The following is a 22,858-nucleotide window of genomic DNA, read 5'->3' on the forward strand; positions in this document are numbered from 1 at the left end:
AGTAGATGCTTTTACACATTCCTAGTAGATACTTGTACACGTTCTAGTAGATACTTTTACACATTCCTAGTAGGTACTTTTACACGTTCCAAGTAGATACTTTTACAAGTTCCGATTAAATACTTTTACACGTTCCAAGTAGATACTTTTACACCTTCCAAGTAGATACTTTTACACCTACCAAGTAGATACTTTTACACGTTCCAAGTAGATACTTTTACATGTTCCAAGTAGATACTTTTACACGTTCCAAGTAGATACTTTTACAAGTTCCTATTAAATACTTTTACACGTTCCAAGTAGATACTTTTACACCTTCCAAGTAGATACTTTTACACGTTCCTAGTAGATACTTTTACACGTTCCTATTAAATACTTTTGCACGTTCCAAGTAGATACTTTTACATGTTCCAAGAAAATACTTTTACACTTTCCTCGTAGATACTTTAACACCTTCCAAGTAGATACTTTTACACGTTCCTGGTAGATGCTTTTATACGTTCCAAGTAGATACTTTTACACATTCCCAGTAGATACTTTTACACGTTCCTAGTAGATACTTTTATACGTTCCAAGTAGATACTTTTACACGTTCCAAGTAGATACTTTTACACATTCCAAGTAGACACTTTTACACGTTCCAAGTAAATACTTTTACACGTTCCAAGTAGATACTTTTACACGTTCTTAGTACATACTTTTACACGTTCCAAGTAGATACTTTTACACGTTCTTAGTAAATACTTTTACACATTCCTATTAAATACTTTTACACATTCCAAGTAGATACTTTTACACGTTCCAAGTAGGTACTTTTACACATTCTTAGTAAATACTTTTACACGTTCCTATTAAATACTTTTACACATTCCAAGTAGATACTTTTACACGTTCCAAGTAGATACTTTTACACGTTCCAAGTAGGTACTTTTACACGTTCCAATTAGATACTTTTGCATGTTCCAAGTAGATACTTTTACACATTCCTAGTAGATACTTTTACACGTTCCTAGTAGATACTTTTACACATTCCTATTAAATACTTTTACACAATCCTATTAAATACTTTTACACATACCTAGTAGATACTTTTACAAGTTCCAAGTAGATGCTTTTACTTGTTCCAAGTAGATATTTTTACACGTTCCTAGTAGATACTTTTACACGTTCCTAGTAGATACTTTTACAGGTTCCCAGTAGACACTTTTACACGTTCCAAGTAGATACTTTTACACGCTCCAAGTAGATACTTTTACACGTTCCTAGTAGATACTTTTACACGTTCCTAGTAGATACTTTTGCATGTTCCAAGTAGATACTTTTACAGGTTCCTAGTAGATACATTTACACATTCCTATTAAATACTTTTACACATTCCTAGTAGATACTTTTACAAGTTCTAAGTAGATACTTTTACTTGTTCCAAATAGATACTTTTACACGTTCCTAGTAGTTATTTTTACACGTTCCCAGTAGGTACTTTTACACATTCCAAGTAGATACTTTTACACGTTCCAAGTAGTTACTTTTACACGTTCCAAGTAGATACTTTTATACGTTCCAAGTAGATACTTTTACACATTCCTAGTAGATACTTTTACACGTTCCTAGTAGATACTTTTATACATTCCTATAAAATACTTTTACACATTCCTATAAAATACTTTTACACATTCCTAGTAAATACTTTTACAAGTTCTATGTAGATACTTGTACTTGTTCCAAGTATATACTTTTACATGTTCCTAATAGATACTTTTACACATTCCTATTAAATACTTTTACACATTCCTAGTAGATACTTTTACACTTTCCAAATAAATACTTTTACACTTTTCTACTAGATACTTTTACACCTTCCAAGTAGATACTTTTACACAATTCTAGTAGATACTTTTATATGTTCCTATTAAATACTTTTACACATTCAATCAGGAGATTTTTAACTAAAAAAGCTGGTAGTTCCTAGTAGATACTTGTACACGTTCCAAGTATACACTTTTACACGTTCCGAGTAGATAATTTTACACGTTCCAAGTAGATACTTCAATACGTTCCTAGTAGATACTTTTACACGTTCCTATTAAATACTTCTACACATTCCTAGTAGATACTTTTACACGTTCCAAGTAAATAATTTCATACGCTCCAAGTAGATACTTTTACATGTTCTTAGTAAATACTTTTACACGTTCCTATTAAATACTTTTACACATTCTAGTAGATACTTTTACACGTTCCAAGTAGATACTTTTATACGTTCCAAGTAAATACTTTTACATTTTTCTAGCAGATACTATTACACTCCCAAGTAGATACTTTTACACGTTCCTCATAGATACTTGAATATGTTCCTATTAAATACTTTTACACATTCAATCAGGAGATTTTTAATGCAAAAAACTGGTAGTTCCTGGTAGACACTTTTACACATTCCTGGTAGATACTTTTACACATTCCTGGTAGATACTTTTACACGTTCCAAATAGATACTTTTACTTTTTTCATTTTTATTTTTTTATTTACAGTAATATGCTGTAGAGATCACTGTAAAATGTATTGTCATTTTTATTGAGCTGATGGGTAGTTTGCTGTAAAGTTAAGTACTTTTATTAAGACAAAATATTGTTTGGAAAGTTTGATAATATACTATAATATTTTATGTAATATTGGATACTATTGAAGTTTAAAATGTATGTAATTTCAAAATGAAAAAAAATCCATGACATTTAGTGAGACAATATTTATTGACACATGTCATTTCCAGGTGTTTGTGGGCCACATAAAATGATGTCGCGGGCCACATCTGGCCCCCGGGCCTTGAGTTTGACACCTGTGTTCTAACACATGCTCAAGGAGGGATGTATCGGCAACCCAGCCGCCATTTATGAAAAGTGTTTTTCTGCAGATTTTTTTACCCCTCCCTTCATTTTTATGTCCACTTCCTGTTCACTCTATAAAAGCACGAATGATCCTTTTCCTGTGTTGGCGTTGGAGGAGTGTTAAAAATAATATTGGACCCTACATTTACGACATGGAACTGTACGAGGAACATGATGTCAGAGTACAAGAAAAGGGCAGAGAAGGCTGTTCAAAGGGGGCGTGGCTTCCTCCCTAACGATGGAGCAAGGAGTGGAACGCCATCACACTGAAGCCTTTGTGTCAATTTGTGTGTCTGAGCAGTCACGTGTGGGAAAACCACGCTTTTAATTTGTCGGGATGACGTTTTAGCACAGACGTGTTCAAACTTATTTTTAATCAATGTTGGGTTCTGATGTTGATTTGACCATTGAATGTTAGTCATTTCCCAACCAATATTCTACAACACAAATGCAATGTTGAAACAACATGCTTTTTGACGACGTTTATTCAATATTGGGTTCTGACGTTGATTTGACCATTGAATTTTGGTCATTTACCAACCAATATTCCACAACATGAATACAACGTTGAAACAACATGCTTTTTGACAACGTTTATTCAATGTTGGGTTCTGATGTTGATTTGACCATTGAATTTTGGTAATTTCCCAAACAATATTCTACAACACAAATGCAATGTTGAAACAACATACTTTTTCACGACATGTAATCAATGTTAGGTTGTGACGTTGATTTCACCATTGAATTTTGGTCATTTCCCAAACAATATTCTACAACACAAATGCAATGTTGAAACAACATGCTTTTTGACAACGTTTATTCAATGTCAGTTTCTGACGTTGACTTGACCATTGAATTTTGTTTATTTCCTAACCAATATTCTACAACACAAATACAACGTTGAAACAACATGCTTTTTGACAACGTTTAATCAATATTGGGTCCTGACGTTGATTTGACCATTGAATTTTGGTCATTTCCCAACCAATATTCAACAACACAAATACAACGTTGAAACAACATACTTTTTGACAACGTTTATTCAATGTTGGGTTCTGACGTTGATTTGACCATTGAATTTTGGTCATTTCCCAACCAATATTCCACAACACAAATACAACGTTGAAACAACATGCTTTTTGACAACGTTTATTCAATGTTGGGTTCTGACGTTGATTTGAACATTGAATTTTGGTCATTTCCCAACCAATATTCAACAACACAAATACAACGTTGAAACAACATACTTTTTGACGACGTTTAATCGATGTCAGGTTGTGACGTTTTTAACAGTGAATTTTGGTCATTTCCCAACCAATATTCTACAACACAAATACAACGTTGACACAACATGATTTTTGACAACGTTTATTCAATGTCAGTTTCTAACATTGCTTTGACCATTGAATTTTGTTTATTTCCTAACCAATATTTTACAACACAAATACAACGTTGAAACAACATGCTTTTTGACAACGTTTATTCAATGTTGGGTTCTGATGTTGATTTGACCATTGAATTTTGGTAATTTCCCAAACAATATTCTACAACACAAATGCAATGTTGAAACAACATGCTTTTTGACGACATGTAATCAAAGTTGGGTTCTGACGTTGATTTGACCATTGAATTTTAGTCATTTCCCAAACAATATTCTACAACACAAATACAACGTTGACACAACATGCTTTTTGACAACGTTTAATCAATGTTGGGTTCTGATGTTGACTTGACCATTGAATTTTAGTCATTTCCCAACCAATATTCAACAACACAAATACAACGTTGAAACAACATGCTTTTTGACAACGTTTAATCAATATTGGGTCCTGACGTTGATTTGACCATTGAATTTTGGTCATTTCCCAACCAATATTCTACAACACAAATACAACGTTGACACAACATGCTTTTTGACAACGTTTAATCAATGTTGGGTTCTGATGTTGACTTGACCATTGAATTTTGGTCATTTCCCAACCAATATTCTACAACACAAATACAACGTTGAAACAACATTTTTTTTGACAACGTTTATTCAATGTCAGTTTCTGACGTTGATTTGACCATTGAATTTTGTTTATTACCTAACCAATATTTTACAACACAAATACAACGTTGAAACAACATGCTTTTTGACAACGTTTATTCAATGTTGGGTTCTGATGTTGATTTGACCATTGAATTTTGGTAATTTCCCAAACAATATTCTACAACACAAATGCAATGTTGAAACAACATGCTTTTTGACGACATGTAATCAAAGTTGGGTTCTGACGTTGATTTGACCATTGAATTTTAGTCATTTCCCAACCAATATTCTACAACACAAATACAACGTTGACACAACATGCTTTTTGACAACGTTTAATCAATGTTGGGTTCTGATGTTGACTTGACCATTGAATTTTAGTCATTTCCCAACCAATATTCTACAACACAAATACAACGTTGACACAACATGCTTTTTGACAACGTTTAATCAATGTTGGGTTCTGACGTTGATTTGACCATTGAATTGTGGTCATTTCCTAACTAATATTCTACAACACAAATACAACGTTGAAACAACGTTGATTTGACCATTGAAATGTTGGTTATTTCCCAACCAACAACCTGGATCCAACGTTGTCTCAATTTACAAACACAACTATTTTGCAACATTGTTTTAAAGTCAGTTTTAAAGGACGTATAATCAACGTTGTATCAATGTCTTGTGCCTGGTCAAGGAAACTCGGCCTCTTTTGTCCGTCATTATTAATTGATATGGATTTTTGCCCCCAATAGCTTATTTTTAAATGTATCTTTGAGTTGTTAATATTAGTTTTGAATTAGTTTGAACTTGTTTCGTTCTTCCAGGTTCCTCCATGACTCGATGTGCCTCGATCCCGTTCTAAAGTTGTGACCCAGCGCCTACTGGACCCCTCTTCATCCGGTACCGACACCTCCGAAAGGATGTGACTAAAGGATCTCTTGGCTCTCACGGCTGCTATGGACGTCCTCTGATACCAGATCGTGCTGGCTTCCTTTTGGATGTGTAAGTATTCTTTTTCTTTAACCCTTTTTGACTAATTGGCCAGTGCAAAGAGACGCAGTCAAAGTAATGTTCTGTTGAGTTTACTTTGAAAGGGAACCTTGTTCAGAAATCACCCCCTGCTGTGTAAAACGCAGCAAACTACAGTCAAGCCAAAGATGTCAGTAGTTATCTGTGAAGCAAAAATCCAAACATTGATCTCTTCACATCTCACCTCCTCGTTTTCTTCTCGACTGCACTTCACTGACATGTGCTGTTATTGTGTTGTCTTTCTTCTCGCTCGCCTTGGAAAAAGAGAACAAAAAAGCTCTTCATGTAGAGGCAGCGCCTGGCTTTTGAGAGGATATTGATTTGCGCGGAATGTGATGCTGCTGCGTTTTTTTTTACGCTCCTAATTAGAACGAAGGCAAGCGTTCGATCCGACAGAATAGTCTCCACAGAACCAAAGATGGGCACGTTGAGTAATGTAAGGTCAGTGGTTGGTATCATCCAGCATCGTTTTCATTGTTTTCTTACTAGCTGTAATGCTAATTTGTGCACTTCATCCTCTGGAATCCACTGGAACCTTGATGTACTTGATAGTTCTTGAACAGGTTTGTGAAGAGAACAGTTTGTACCGTATTTCCCGGGCTATAGGGCACACCGGTATTTAAGCCGCACCCACCAATTTTTAGAATAAATAAATATTTGTACATATATTAGCAGCACTGGACTATAAGCCGCATACATATAACGGTACGACAGATTTTGTAAATGTTCATTTACATACCTTAATTGTTTCCGAACGTTGCCTGTCACACGGCAGTTAAACGGCTGATCAAACAAAACAGAGGTCATCGTCATGGACCCACTAGCTGCGGACGCTAGCTCTCCAAATCAGCTAAACAGACTCAATTTCAAGAGTTTACGAAACTGAAACAGCATATAAAGAATGCCATTGTAAGTTAACACTAACAAAGACACTTGTAAACGTTTTACTAATGCTAACCACGCTAGCTTAATTACATTATGATAGCACGTAGAAATATGCATGAAAACACTCCCACATACATCACACATGGAACGGTTTAGTAAGTATGAATTGTGGTAGTTATATTGTAAAACTTTCAATGGGAACGTTGAGTAACATTGGTCGGTATCATACCTTAATTGTTTCCAAACTTTGCCCGTCACACGGCAGTTAAACGGTTAATCAAACAAAACAGAAGTCATCGTCATGAACCCACTAGCGGTGGAAACTAGCTCTCTAAATAAGCTAAACAGACTCAATTTCAAGAGTTTACGAAACTGAAAAAGCATAAAAAGAATGCCATTGTAAGTTAACACTAACAGAGACACTTGTAAACGTGTTAGCATATTTACTAATGCTAACCACGCTAGCTTAATTACATTACGATAGCACGTAGAAATATGCATGAAAACACTCCCACATACATCACACATAGAACGGTTTAGTAAGTATGAATTGTTTTAGTTATATTGTAAAACTTTCAATGGGAACGTTGAGTAATGTAAGGTCAGTGGTTGGTATCATCCAGCATCGTTTTCATTGTTTTCTTTGTAGCTTTAATGCTAATTTGTGCACTTCATCCTCTGGAATCCACTGGAACCTTGATCTACTTGATAGTTCTTGAACAGGTTTGTGAATAGAAAAGTTTGTACCGTATTTCCCGGGCTATAGGGCACACCGGTATTTAAGCCGCACCCACCAAATTTTAGAAGAAATACATATTTGTACATAAATTAGCTGCAATAGACTATAAGCGGCATACATATAACGGTACGAAATATTTTGTAAATGTTTATTTACATACGTTAATTGTTTCCAAACTTTGCCTGTCACACTGTAGTAAAACGGCTGATCAAACAAAACAGAAGTCATCGTCACGGACCCACTAGCTGTGGAAAGTAGCTCTCCAAATCAGCTGAACAGACTCAATTTCAAGAGTTTACGAAACTGAAACAATACAATAAGAATGCCATTGTAAGTTAACACTAACAAAGACACTTGTAAATTTGCTAATGCTAACCACGCTAGCTTAATTACATTACGATAGCACGTAGAAATATGCATGAAAACACTCCCACATACATCACACATGGAACGGTTTAGTAAGTATGAATTGTGGTAGTTATATTGTAAAACTTTCAATGGGAACGTTGAGTAACATTGGTCGGTATCATACCTTAATTGTTTCCAAACTTTGCCTGTCACACGGCAGTTAAATGGTTAATCAAACAAAACAGAAGTCATCGTCATGAACCCACTAGCGGTGGAAACTAGCTCTCTAAATAAGCTAAACAGACTCAATTTCAAGAGTTTACGAAACTGAAAAAGCATAAAAAGAATGCCATTGTAAGTTAACACTAACAGAGACACTTGTAAACGTGTTAGCATATTTACTAATGCTAACCACGCTAGCTTAATTACATTACGATAGCACGTAGAAATATGCATGAAAACACTCCCACATACATCACACATAGAACGGTTTAGTAAGTATGAATTGTTTTAGTTATATTGTAAAACTTTCAATGGGAACGTTGAGTAATGTAAGGTCAGTGGTTGGTATCATCCAGCATCGTTTTCATTGTTTTCTTTGTAGCTTTAATGCTAATTTGTGCACTTCATCCTCTGGAATCCACTGGAACCTTGATGTACTTGATAGTTCTTGAACAGGTTTGTGAAGAGAAAAGTTTGTACAGTATTTTCCGGGCTATATTTAAGCCGCACCCACCAAATTTTAGAAGAAATAAATATTTTTACATATATTAGCCGCACTGGACTATAAGCCGCTTACATATAACAGTACGAAATATTTTGTAGATGTTTATTTACATACCTTAATTGTTTCCAAACTTTCCAAACAAAACAGAAGTCATCGCCATGGACCCACTAGCTGCGGACGCTAGCTCTCCAAATCAGCTAAACGGACTCAATTTCAAGAGTTTACGAAACTGAAACAATACAAAAAGAATGCCATTGTAAGTTAACACTAACAAAGACACTTGTAAACGTGTTAGCATATTTGCCAATGCTAACGACGCTAGCTTGATTACATTACGATAACACATAGAAATATGCATGAAAACACTCCCACATACATCACACATGGAACGGTTTAGTAAGTATGAATTGTTTTAGTTATATTGTAAAACTTACAAACCTTGCTTGGAGTGACGAATGAAGATTCCTTTCGAGCAGAAACGCCATAAACGAATAGTCGACGAAACGGTTCAACTCGTCCAAAAGATGGCGCCGTAACACAACAAAAATAACACACTTTTTCAGTGTTGAAAACTATTTGTTGAATACAGAACATAATGGCCACGAACTAAGACATAACAAGGAGGGAACGGATCAACTTTGGATTTAATAACAAAGCCAAAACAACTTTTTGACGACGTTTATTCAATGTCAGGTTGTGACGTTGATTTGACCATTGAAATTTGGTCATTTCCCAACCAATATTCTACCACACAAACATAACGTTGAAACAACATACTTTTTGACGACATTTAATCAATTTTGGGTATTGACGTTGATTTGACCATTGAATTTTGGTCATTTCCTAACCAATATTCCACAACACAAATACAACGTTGAAACAACATGCTTTTTGATGACGTTTAATCAATGTCAGGTTGTGACGTTTTTAACATTGAATTTTGGTCATTTCCCAACCAATATTCCACAACACAAATATAACGTTGAAACAACATCTTTTTTGACGACGTTTAGTCAATGTTGGGTTGTGAGGTTTTTTTAACATTGAATTTTGGTCATTTTCCAACCAACAACGTGGATAACGTAATGTTAATGAAGCTAATTGAAAGAAAATAGACAAACCCCAAGTTTAACTCAATCTCAGAGAACGTGTTGAAGTAGGTCCTGTTGTTGAGCAACTCAAACATAACATTGAAACAACATGCTTTTTGACGACGTTTAATCAATGTTGGGTTCTGACGTTGATTTGACCATTGAATTTTGGTCATATCTCAACCCATATTCCACAACACAAATACAACGTTGAAACAACAGGCTTTTTCACAACGTTTAATCAATGTTTGGTTCTGACGTTGACTTGACCATTGAAATTGGGTCATTTCCCAACCAATATTCTACAACACAAATACTACGTTGGAACAACATGCTTTTTGGCGACGTTTAATCAATTTTTGGTTGTGACGTTGTTTTTAACATTGAATTTTGGTCATTTCCCAACCAATATTCTACAAAACAAACACAACGTTGAAACAACATTCTTTTTGACAAGGTTTAATCAATGTTGGGTTCTGACGTTGATTTGACCATTGAATTTTGGTCACCCGATAATCCATCCATTTTCTACTGCTTGTCCCTTATGGAGACCAACCAATATTCTACAATACAAACACAACGTTGAACCAACATGCTTTTTGACAACGTTTAATCAATGTTGGGTTCTGACGTTGATTTGACCATTGAATTTTGGTCATTTCCCAACCAATATTCTACAACACAAACACAACGTTGAATCAACATGCTTTTTGACGACGTTTAATCAATGTTTGGTTGTGACGTTGTTTTTAACCTTGAATTGTGGTCATTTCCCAACCAATATTCTACAACACAAATACAACGTTGAAACAACATGCTTTTTGACAACGTTTAAACAATGTTGGGTTCTGACGTTGATTTGACCATTGAATTTTGGTCATTTCCCAACCAATATTCTACAACACAAATACAACGTTGAATCAACATGCTTTTTGACGACGTTTAATCAATGTTTGGTTGTGACGTTGTTTTTAACCTTGAATTCTGGTCATTTCCCAACCAATTTTCTACAACACAAATACAACGTTGAAACAACATGCTTTTTGAGGACGTTCAATCAATGTTATGTTCGGACGTTGATTTGACCATTGAATTTTGGTCATTTCCCAACCAATATTCTACAACACAAATACAACGTTGGAAACAACATCCTTTTTCACAACGTTTAATCAATGTTAGGTTTTGACGTTGATTTTAACATTGAATTTTGGTCACCCGATAATCCATCCATTTTCTACTGCTTGTCCCTTATGGAGACCAACCAATATTCTACAATACAAACACAACGTTGAACCAACATGCTTTTTGACAATGTTTAATCAATGTTGGGTTCTGACGTTGATTTGACCATTGAATTTTGGTCATTTCCCAACCAATATTCTACAACACAAACACAACGTTGAATCAACATGCTTTTTGACGACGTTTAATCAATGTTTGGTTGTGACGTTGTTTTTAACCTTGAATTGTGGTCATTTCCCAACCAATATTTTACAACACAAATACAACGTTGAAACAACATGCCTTTTGAGGACGTTCAATCAATGTTATGTTCGGACGTTGATTTGACCATTGAATTTTGGTCATTTCCCAACCAACAACGCGGATCCAACGTTAGACATCAACGTCGTCTCAATTTACAAATACAACTATTTTGCAGCGTTGTTTCAAAGTCAGTATCAAAGGACACGTACGTATAATCAACGTTATATCAACGTCTTTAGGCCTGCTGGGGATAATAGGTAGAGTAAGGAAATTGCTTAGTATTAACAAAACTATCATTATGATTTAGTAATGTACAGTAGGCATATGGCCCCCATTCCTGGGTGGATCTCGCGCGAGTAGAAGGAATTTTTCAATGCAGTCTGCTGAAAATGATGGAAAGCACCTCTCTACATAACAAAGTCACAATTGCCACAAAATACGTTTTATGATATTTAAGACTGAAGTGAATAATTCGTCACGTTTCATGTGTCGGGTAATCTGCCACAAGTCACTTACTCGACTCCGAGCACCGTATAATTATTGGCTCGTATTTAATTATCCTTTCACATTGGATCATATCCGATTTTGCGGTAATTCTTTTTAATGGCGGCTCTCATTAGCGCCGCGTGCTACACCCGCTAAAAAAAAAATAAAAAAAATCACCCGGTGAATTTTCTACACGGCTGGAGCGGAATTAACTTTTCGGTTCAAGTGTTTGCCGATTACGACCTCAGCGTGAACGGTTTTTATTGCACGCCGTGATAAAAGGGCAGAGCGCTGTAACCACGTAATGAAGGGATGACGTCGTCGCTGTGATTAGATGCAATTTGACTCAACATACTTAGTAGTCCATAAAACCCTCGGATCACTGCACCTTTAGCCTTCTAATCAGGATTTGCACCAGGATTTATTTATTTGGTTTTTTTTTTCAATCGTGGTGCAACAAAAACTTTGCACGCGTTTACTCCATTTTTTCTGTGAAATAGCACCGAAAACAGCTCCTTTTTCTTTGCTTATGCAAAAAAAAAAAAAAAAAAAGGTGTGGACACGCTGGTACTTTACCAGGAAAGTGTTGTGGAGAGGCCTTGAGGTGGATTCAGGCGGGATTAGCATAAACAGCCATAGCACGTAAACCACCAAGAATACCAGATTATATATCATTATCGCTATTTTTCATGCTCACATGATGAGCTTTGGGAATGTGCTCGGGGTTTTTTAAATTTAGGTAATGAGTGTTTTTACAGTAAAAAAAACAACAAAAAAAAACACGCGCTTTTTTTTTGCAGAAGCCCGTGACTCCAAACAAGAAATCTTCATGCAAATTTTAAACATTATTAAAGATCCCTGACATTGATTTGAATCAATATGTAACTTTATTCATGATATTTAAATCCATAGCATACATTTGAATAATGAGTGGCTTGTATCAGCGTGTGTCTTATGTGTAAATTACATCATTATGGACCCCCCCCCCCCCCCCCTATAGCTCCATTATTTATAAGAGCTGTTTAAATGAGGCCGAGAGGTCGCGTGTGGAGTCAATTTCATCATGCTTTATTTTAAATATTAAAAATCTCTCGCTGCTGTTTGCATAAAGCTATACAGTACATTACTCATATGATTTTTTTTTTTTTTTTTTATTTTTTATTTTTTTTTGCATATGCAACTAATGAGGTATGGGTTTTTTCCACAAAAAAGAAAGAAATTCCGTTTCTGAGAGGTTAATTGTGTATAAGGAAAATGGATTAAACATCATCTCCGCCTCGGCTTTTGTGACCTCGGTCTGGGTTCAGCACAGTTATAAAGTGCAGGAAGAATTAGCCTCCGGCTTTAACCAGCCTTCTTTGTTGGCCTCGCATCGTGCACACGGATGGATGCCACGCGCTCGGATGGATGCCCGCTGGTTTATTTCATGGGAGCCCTTTAATGCCAAGCTAGTACCGGAGCTAGTGAGCAAACACATTAGTGCCCAGGGAAGGCATCTGTGCCAGGAATGATCTTTGTAAAATAACATTTGAAAGGTCATTTGCTTACTTGCTACAGTGTAAAGATGACAATGTTCAGGGGAAGAGGATATATATATATATATATATATATATATATATATATATATATATATATATATATATATATATATATATATATATATATATATATATATATATATATATATATATATATATATATATATATATATATATATATATACATATATATATATATATATATATATATATATATATATGTATATATGTATATATATATATATATACATATATACATATATATATATATATATATATATATATATATATATATATATATATATATATATATATATATATATATATATATATATATATATATATATATATATATATATATATATATATATATATATATAATGGATGGATGGATATGTATATGTAAAGTACTATTGGTGCAAGAAATCAAGGATGATGTCTAAATGTGTAGGACACATAGGCAGTGTGGAACTAAAGGAAGTGGAACAAAAGTAAGCCACATAAGCACTAAGGAACAAAGGTAAGTGGAACAAAAGTAAACCACAAAGGCAGTAAGGAACAAACGTCAGTGGAACAAAAAGTGAGCCGCATAGAAAGTAAGGAACAAATGTCAGTGGAACAAAAGTGAGCCACAAAGATAAGGAAGAAAAGAAAGTGGAACATAAAGTAAGCCACATAGGCAGTGAGGAACAAAAGTAAGTGGAACTAAAGTAAGCCACAAAGGTAGTAAGGAACAAAAGTAAGCCACAAAAGTAGTAAAGAACAAAAGTAAGTGGAACAAAAGGAAGCCATATGGGCAGTAAGGGACAAAAGTAAGGAAAAAAAGTAAGTGTAACAAAAGTAAGTGGAACAAAAGTAAGCCACATGGGCAGTAAGGGACAAAAGTAAGTGGATCAAAAGTAAGCCACAAAGGTATTAAAGAACAAAAGTGGGTGGAACAAAAGTAAGCCACATAGGCAGTAAGGAACAAACGTAAGTGGAACAAAAGGTGAGCCACAAAGGTAGTAAGGAAGAAAAGAAAGTGGAACAAAAGTAAGCCACATAGGCAATGCGGAACAAAAGTAAGTGGAACAAAAGTAAGCCACATAGGCAGTGTGGAACTAAAGTAAGTGGAACAAAAGTAAGCCACATAGGCAGTGTGGAACTAAAGTAAGTGGAACAAAAGTAAGCCACATAACCACTAAGGGACAAAAGTAAGTGGAACAAAAATAAGCCACATAGGCAGTAAGGAACAAACGTAAGTGGAACAAAAAGTGAGCCACAAAATTAGTAAGGAAGAAAAGAAAGTGGAACATAAAGTAAGCCACATAGGCAGTGAGGAACAAAAGTAAGTGGAACAAAAGTAAGGGGAAAAAAGTAAGTGGAACAAAATTAAGCCACATGGGCAGTAAGGAACAAAAGTAAGTGGATCAAAAGTAAGCCACAAAGGTATTAAAGAACAAAAGTGGGTGGAACAAAAGTAAGCCACATAGGCAGTAAGGAACAAATGTAAGTGTAACAAAAAGTGAGCCACAAAAGTAGTAAGGAAGAAAAGAAAGTGGAACAAAAGTAAGCCACATAGGCAGTGCGGAACAAAAGTAAGTGGAACAAAAGTAAGCCACATAGGCAGTGTGGAACTAAAGTAAGTGGAACAAAAGTAAGCCACATAGGCAGTGTGGAACTAAAGTAAGTGGAACAAAAGTAAGCCACATAACCACTAAGGAAAAAAAGTAAGTGGAACAAAAGTAAGCCACATAGGCAGTAAGGAACAAACGTAAGTGGAACAAAAAGTGAGCCACAAAATTAGTAAGGAAGAAAAGAAAGTGGAACATAAAGTAAGCCACATAGGCAGTGAGGAACAAAAGTAAGTGGAACAAAAGTAAGGGGAAAAAAAGTAAGTGGAACAAAAGTAAGTGGAACAAAATTAAGCCACATGGGCAGTAAGGAACAAAAGTAAGTGGATCAAAAGTAAGCCACAAAGGTATTAAAGAACAAAAGTGGGTGGAACAAAAGTAAGCCACATAGGCAGTAAGGAACAAATGTAAGTGTAACAAAAAGTGAGCCACAAAAGTAGTAAGGAAGAAACGTAAGTGGAACAAAAGGTGAGCCACAAAGGTAGTAAGGAAGAAAAGAAAGTGGAACAAAAGTAAGCCACATAGGCAATGCGGAACAAAATTAAGTGGAACAAAAGTAAGCCACATAGGCAGTGTGGAACTAAAGTAAGTGGAACAAAAGTAAGCCACATAGGCAGTGTGGAACTAAAGTAAGTGGAACAAAAGTAAGCCACATAAACACTAAGGGACAAAAGTAAGTGGAACAAAAATAAGCCACATAGGCAGTAAGGAACAAACGTAAGTGGAACAAAAAGTGAGCCACAAAATTAGTAAGGAAGAAAAGAAAGTGGAACATAAAGTAAGCCACATAGGCAGTGAGGAACAAAAGTAAGTGGAACAAAAGTAAGGGAAAAAAAGTAAGTGGAACAAAAGTAAGTGGAACAAAATTAAGCCACATGGGCAGTAAGGGACAAAAGTAAGTGGATCAAAAGTAAGCCACAAAGGTATTAAAGAACAAAAGTGGGTGGAACAAAAGTAAGCCACATAGGCAGTAAGGAACAAATGTAAGTGTAACAAAAAGTGAGCCACAAAAGTAGTAAGGAAGAAAAGACAGTGGAACAAAAGTAAGCCACATAGGCAGTGCGGAACAAAAGTAAGTGGAACAAAAGTAAGCCACATAGGCAGTGTGGAACTAAAGTAAGTGGAACAAAAGTAAGCCACATAGGCAGTGTGGAACTAAAGTAAGTGGAACAAAAGTAAGCCACATAACCACTAAGGAAAAAAAGTAAGTGGAACAAAAGTAAGCCACATAGGCAGTAAGGAACAAACGTAAGTGGAACAAAAAGTGAGCCACAAAATTAGTAAGGAAGAAAAGAAAGTGGAACATAAAGTAAGCCACATAGGCAGTGAGGAACAAAAGTAAGTGGAACTAAAGTAAGCCACAAAGGTAGTAAGGAACAAAAGTAAGCCACAAAAGTAGTAAAGAACAAAAGTAAGTGGAAAAAAGTAAGCCACATGGGCAGAAAGGATCAAAAATAAGTGGATCAAAAGTAAGCCACAACGGTATTAAAGAACAATAGTGGGTGGAACAAAAGGAAGCCACATAGGCAGTAAGAAACAAACGGAAGTTGGAACAAAAGGTGAGCCACAAATGTAGTAAGGAAGAAAAGAAAGTGGAACAAAAGTAAGCCACATAGGCAGTGCGGAACAAAAGTAAGTAGAACAAAAGTAAGCAACAAAGGTAGTAAGGAACAAAAGTAAGACACATATGCAGTAAGGAACAAACATAAGTGGATCAAAATTAAGCCACAAAAGTATTAAATAACAAAAGTGGGTGGGACAAAAGTAAGGAACAAAAATAAGTGGAACAAAACTAAGCCACAAAGGTAGTAAGGAACAAAAGTAAGTGGAACAAATGTAAGCCACATAGGCAGTAAGGAACAAACGTAAGTGGAACAAAAAGTGAGCCACAAAAGTAGTAAGGAAGAAAAATAAATTGGAACAAAAGTAAGCCACATAGGCAGTGCGGAACAAAAGTAAGTGGAACAAAAGTAAGCCACATAGGCAGTGTGGAACAAAAGTAAGCCACATAGGCAGTAAGGAACAAATGCAAGTGGAACAAAAGGTGAGCCACAAAGGTAGTAAGGAAGAGAAGAAAGTGGAACAAAAGTAAGCCACATAGGCAGTGCGGAACAAAAGTAAGTAGAACAAAAGTAAGCTACAAAGGTAGTAAGGAACAAAAGTAAGCCACATAGGCATAAGGAACAAACATAAGTGGTTCAAAAGTAAGCCACAAAAGTATTGAAGAACAAAAGTGGGTGGAACAAAAGTAAGGAACAAAAATAAGTGGAACAAAACTAAGCCACAAAGGTAGTAAGGAACAAAAGTAAGTGGGACAAAAGTAGGCCACAAAGGTAGTAAGAAACACAAGTAAGTGAAACAAAAGTGAGCCACAAAGATATTAAAGAACACAAATAAGTGGAAAAAAAGTAAGTCACAAAGGTAGTAAAGAACAAACGTAAGTGGAACAAAAGTAAACCACATAGGCAGTAAGGAACCCTCGTAAATGGAACAAAAGTAATCCACAAAGGTAGTAAGGAAGAAAAGTAAGTGGAACAAAATCAAGCCACAAAAGTAGTAAGGAAGAAAAGAAAGTGGAACAAAAGTAAGCCATATAGGCAGTGTTGAACAAAAGTAAGCCACAAAGGTAGTAAAGAACAGAGTAAGTGGAATAAAAGTAAGCCACATAAGCACTAAGGAACAAAAGTAAGTGGAACAAAAGTAAGCACACATAGGCAGTAAGGAACAAACGTAAGTGGAACAAAAGTAAGCCACAAAGGTAGTAAGGAACAAAAGTAAACCACATAGGCAGTAAGGAACAAACGTAAGTGGAACAAAAGTAAGCCACAAAGGTAGTAAGGAACAAAAGTAAACCACATAGGCAGTAAGGAACAAAAGTAATTGGAACAAAAGTAAGTGGAACAAAATTCATCCACAAAGGTAGTAAGTAACAAAAGTAAGTGGAACAAAAGTAATCCACAAAGGTAGTAAGGAAAAAAGTAAACCACATAGGCAGTAAGGAAAAAAAGTAAGTGGAACAAAAGTAAGGAACACAAGTCAAAGGTAGTAAGGAACACAAGTGGAACAAAAGTAAGCCACAAAGGTAGTCAAGAACAAAAGTAAGTGGAACAAAAGTAAGTGAAACAAAAGTAAGCCACCTAAGTAGTAAGGAACACAAGTAAATCACATAGGCAGTAGAGAACAAAAGTAATTGGAACAAAAGTAAGTGGAACAAAAGTCATCCACAAAGGTAGTAAGGAACAAAATTAATTGGAACAAAAGTCAAAAGTAGTAAGGAACACAAGTGGAACAAAAGTAAGCCACAAAGGTAGTCAGGAACAAACATAAGTGGAACACAAGTATGTGAAACAAAAGTAAGTGAAACAAAAGTAGCCCACCTAGGTAGTAAGGAACAAAAGTAAGTGGAACAAAAGTAAGGAACAAAAGTCAAAGGTAGTAAGGAACACAAGTGGAACAAAAATAAGCCACAAAGGTAGTAAGGAACAAAAGTAAGTGGAACAAAGGTAAGTGAAACAAAAGTAAGCCATGTTGGTAGTAAGGAACAAAAGTAAGTGGAACAAAAGTAAGTGGAACAAAAGTCATCCACAAAGGTAGTAAGGAAAAAAAGTAATTGGAACAAAAGTAAGGAACACAAGTCATAGGTAGTAAGGAACACAAGTGGAACAAAAGTAAGCCACAAATGTAGTCAGGAACAAACATAAGTGGAACAAAAGTATGTGAAACAAAAGTAAGTGAAACAAAAGTAGCCCACCTAGGTAGTAAGGAACAAAAGTAAGTGGAACAAAAGTAAGGAACAAAAGTCAAAGGTAGTAAGGAACACAAGTGGAACAAAAATAAGCCACAAAGGTAGTCAGGAACAAAAGTAAGTGGAACAAAAGTAAGTGAAACAAAAGTAAGCCATGTTGGTAGTAAGGAACAAAAGTAGGTGGAACAAAAGTAAGCCACCTAGGAAGTAAGGAACAAAAGTAAGTGGAACAAAGGTAAACCACATAGGCAGTATGGAACAAAAGTAAGGAACTAAAGTAGGTGGAACAAAAGTAATGTTGGAGTGTGATAATCATCTCTCATTGACCAACACAAACAAATGCTGACTGTCATTATTCCTCATTTATTTCTTGACCAGTGGAGGATGTGAACGTTTAATCAAGCACTTTCTTCCTGTCTCTGCAAATGTCAGCTTGTCTGTCGTGCAATAACAATCTATGTCAGGTTGTTGCTCGTCTGTCGTCTACTAACAATCTTCTTTTCTGTCGTCTACTAACAATCTTCTGACACGGGCGCTCCTTTTTTGGCGGCTCACTATCCGGCCAAGTGTATTTAAGCGGACCCCCTGCGGGTGGCGTGCGAAGAGGCGCTCCCCGACGCCACAAATTAGGCCCCTGGATGAGCCAGAAGAAGTAAATTGGCACAATGAAGGACGTCCTTCTCCCGTAACAAGAAGGCGTCCTTCTAACCCGGGACGTCCTCGCCGCAAAGCCAATCAGGCCCCAATTTATTCCGCGTCTCCCGTCGTTTGCGGCAGACAAATGCCAATATGAGGCAATAAGTGGGGAAATAACACGCCAATCTTGTCATTGTGAGGCGTGTACTGTCCCTTTAAGAAAAGGTCCCAAATAAAGCAGCACTAACAGCTTCCAGCGTCCAAGTGTGAAAAGGACAAGGAAGAAATAAAAAAGGATGAGGAAAACACCATCTGGTGAAGATTATAACCTAGATACTGTTTATGTGTGGATGGCAACCACTAATCAGCTGGACACTCCATTAGGTACACCCAAGTTATTCAAGACTATAATTATAAACTCTTGTATTAGACATGTGTGTGTTTGTGGACTTCTCTATTAATAACAGGCATCAACTTTAAAAAAAAAAAAAAAAAAAAGCCTCCAATTGTATACAAATATACGTTGCATTGCCGCCCTCTGGTGGACTCAGTGCGGCATTGCAGTTTTTTCCAATTGCTTACACACCAGATTTTACACACAGTAAACAAAACCTGTGCCTAATATTAGGCATAGACTCTGCTTCACACTTTTTTGCAAAATATTACACATCTTGCACACAGATAATGTGAAGTGAAGTGAATTATATTTATATAGCGCTTTTCTCCAGTGACTCCAAGCGCTTTTACATAGTGATGGTGATACACCCATTTTCAACACTTTGCAACACACTAGGATTGTGATACACACATCTTTATCTACACTTTTTTTTTTCCAAAAATGTTCAGCACATTCCATTTTCTTACAGTTTTTTCCATTTGCGCACACACAATTTGACTAACTGTGTGTCTTTTTTTCAAAAGGATTTACACACTTTTCCAAACACCATATTTAATTTTCTTACAGTTTTTTCCATTTGCGTACACACAATTTGACTAACTGTGTGTCTTTTTTTCAAAGTATTTACACACTTTTCCAAACACCATATTTAATTTTCTTACAGTTTTTTCCATTTGCGTACACACAATTTGACTAACGGTGTCTTTTTTTCAAAAGGATTTACACACTTTTCCCAAACACCACATTCAATATTCTTACAGTTTTTTCCATTTGCTTACACACAATTTGACTAACTGTGTCTTTTTTTCAAAAGGATTTACACACTTTTCCAAACACCACATTCAATTTTCTTACAGTTGTTTCCATTTGCTTACACACAATTTGACTAACTGTGTGTCTTTTTTTCAAAAGGATTTACACACTTTTCCAAACACCACATTCAATTTTCTTACAGTTTTTCCATTTGCTTACACACAATATGACTAACGGTGTCTTTTTTTCAAAAGGATTTACACAGTTTTCCCAAACACCACATTCAATTTTCTTACAGTTTTTTCCATTTGCTTACACACAATTTGACTAACTGTGTCTTTTTTTCAAAAGGATTTACACACTTTTCCAAACACCACATTCAATTTTCTTACAGTTTTTCCATTTGCTTACACACAAATTTTGTAACTGTGTGTCTTTTTTTCAAAAGGATTTACACACTTTTCCAAACACCACATTCCATTTTCTTACAGTTTTTTCCATTTGCTTACACACAATTTGACTAACTGTGTGTCTTTTTTTCAAAGTATTTACACACTTTTCCAAACACCATATTCAATTTTCTTACAGTTTTTTCCATTTGCGTACACACAATTTGACTAACGGTGTCTTTTTTTCAAAAGGATTTACACACTTTTCCCAAACACCACATTCAATATTCTTACAGTTTTTTCCATTTGCTTACACACAATTTGACTAACTGTGTCTTTTTTTCAAAAGGATTTACACACTTTTCCAAACACCACAATAAATTTTCTTACAGTTTTTCCATTTGCTTACACACAATATGACTAACGGTGTCTTTTTTTCAAAAGGATTTACACACTTTTCCCAAACACCACATTCAATATTCTTACAGTTTTTTCCATTTGCTTACACACAATTTGACTAACTGTGTCTTTTTTTCAAAAGGATTTACACACTTTTCCAAACACCACATTCAATTTTCTTACAGTTTTTTCCATTTGCTTACACACAATTTAACTAACTGTGTGTCTTTTTTTCAAAAGGATTTACACACTTTTCCAAACACCACATTCCATTTTCTTACAGTTTTTTCCATTTGCGCACACACAATTTGACTAAATGTGTGTCTTTTTTTCAAAAGGATTTACACACTTTTCCAAGCACCACATTAAATTTTCTTACAGTTTTTTCCATTTGCTTACACACAATTTGACTAACTGTGTCTTTTTTTCAAAAGGATTTACACACTTTTCCAAACACCACATTCAATTTTCTTACAGTTTTTCCATTTGCTTACACACAAATTTTGTAACTGTGTGTCTTTTTTTCAAAAGGATTTACACACTTTTCCAAACACCACATTCCATTTTCTTACAGTTTTTTCCATTTGCTTACACACAATTTGACTAACTGTGTGTCTTTTTTTCAAAGTATTTACACACTTTTCCAAACACCATATTCAATTTTCTTACAGTTTTTTCCATTTGCGTACACACAATTTGACTAACGGTGTCTTTTTTTCAAAAGGATTTACACACTTTTCCAAACACCACATTCCATTTTCTTACAGTTTTTTCCATTTGCGTACACACAATTTGACTAACTGTCTGTCTTTTTTTCAAAAGGATTGACACACTTTTCCAAACACCATATTCAATTTTCTTACAGTTTTTTCCATTTGCTTACACACAATTTGACTAACTGTGTGTCAAATTGTGTGTGTAAATCCTTTTGAAAAAAAGACACAGTTAGTCAAATTGTGTGTAAGCAAATGGAAAAAACTGTAAGAAAATTGAATGTGGTGTTTGGAAAAGTGTGTAAATCCTTTTGGAAAAAAGACACACAGTTAGTCAATTTGTGTGTAAGCAAATGGAAAAAACTGTCAAAAAATGTAATGTGGTGTTTGGAAAAGTGTGTAAATCCTTTTGAAAAAAAGACACACAGTTAGTCAAATTGTGTGTAAGCAAATGGAAAAACTGTTAGAAAATTGAATGTGGTGTTTGGAAAAGTGTGTAAATCATTTTTGAAAAAAAGACACAATTAGTCAAATTGTGTGTAAGCAAATGAAAAAAACTGTCAAAAAATGTAATGTGGTGTTTGGAAAAGTGTGTAAATCTTTTTGAAAAAAAGAGACACAGTTAGTCAAATTGTGTGTAAGCAAATGGAAAAAACTGTAAGAAAATTGAATGTGGTTTTTGGAAAAGTGTGTAAATCCTTTTGTAAAAACACAGACAGTTAGTCAAATTGTGTGTAAGCAAATGGAAAAACTGTAAGAAAATTGAATGTGGTGTTTGGAAAAGTGTGTAAATCCTTTTGAAAAAAAGACACACAGTTATTCAAATTTTGTTGTAAGCAAATGGAAAAAACTGTCAAAAAATGTAATGTGGTGTTTGGAAAAGTATGTAAATCTTTTTGAAAAAAAGACACAATTAGTCAAATCGTGTGTATGCAAATGGAAAAAACTGTCAAAAAATGTAATGTGGT

The 22,858-nt window shown here is 35.2% G+C and overlaps 1 protein-coding gene across 3 annotated transcripts in view; it reads left to right on the plus strand.

Annotated features, from left to right (window-relative positions):
• The window catches only part of LOC133657627 (receptor-type tyrosine-protein phosphatase epsilon-like), an 87,230-nt gene that overhangs the window by 16,698 nt on the left and 47,674 nt on the right, over nucleotides 1-22,858 (plus strand). For all 3 annotated transcript variants that reach the window (XM_062059187.1, XM_062059189.1, XM_062059188.1), the window contains exon 3: nucleotides 5,742-5,919. The gene's annotated coding sequence lies outside the window, so the exon portion shown is untranslated. The remainder of the gene's footprint in view (nucleotides 1-5,741; nucleotides 5,920-22,858) is intronic.

The sequence above is a fragment of the Entelurus aequoreus genome, linkage group LG09 (genome assembly GCF_033978785.1).
Source record: "Entelurus aequoreus isolate RoL-2023_Sb linkage group LG09, RoL_Eaeq_v1.1, whole genome shotgun sequence".
Classification (NCBI taxonomy): Eukaryota; Metazoa; Chordata; class Actinopteri; order Syngnathiformes; family Syngnathidae; genus Entelurus; species Entelurus aequoreus.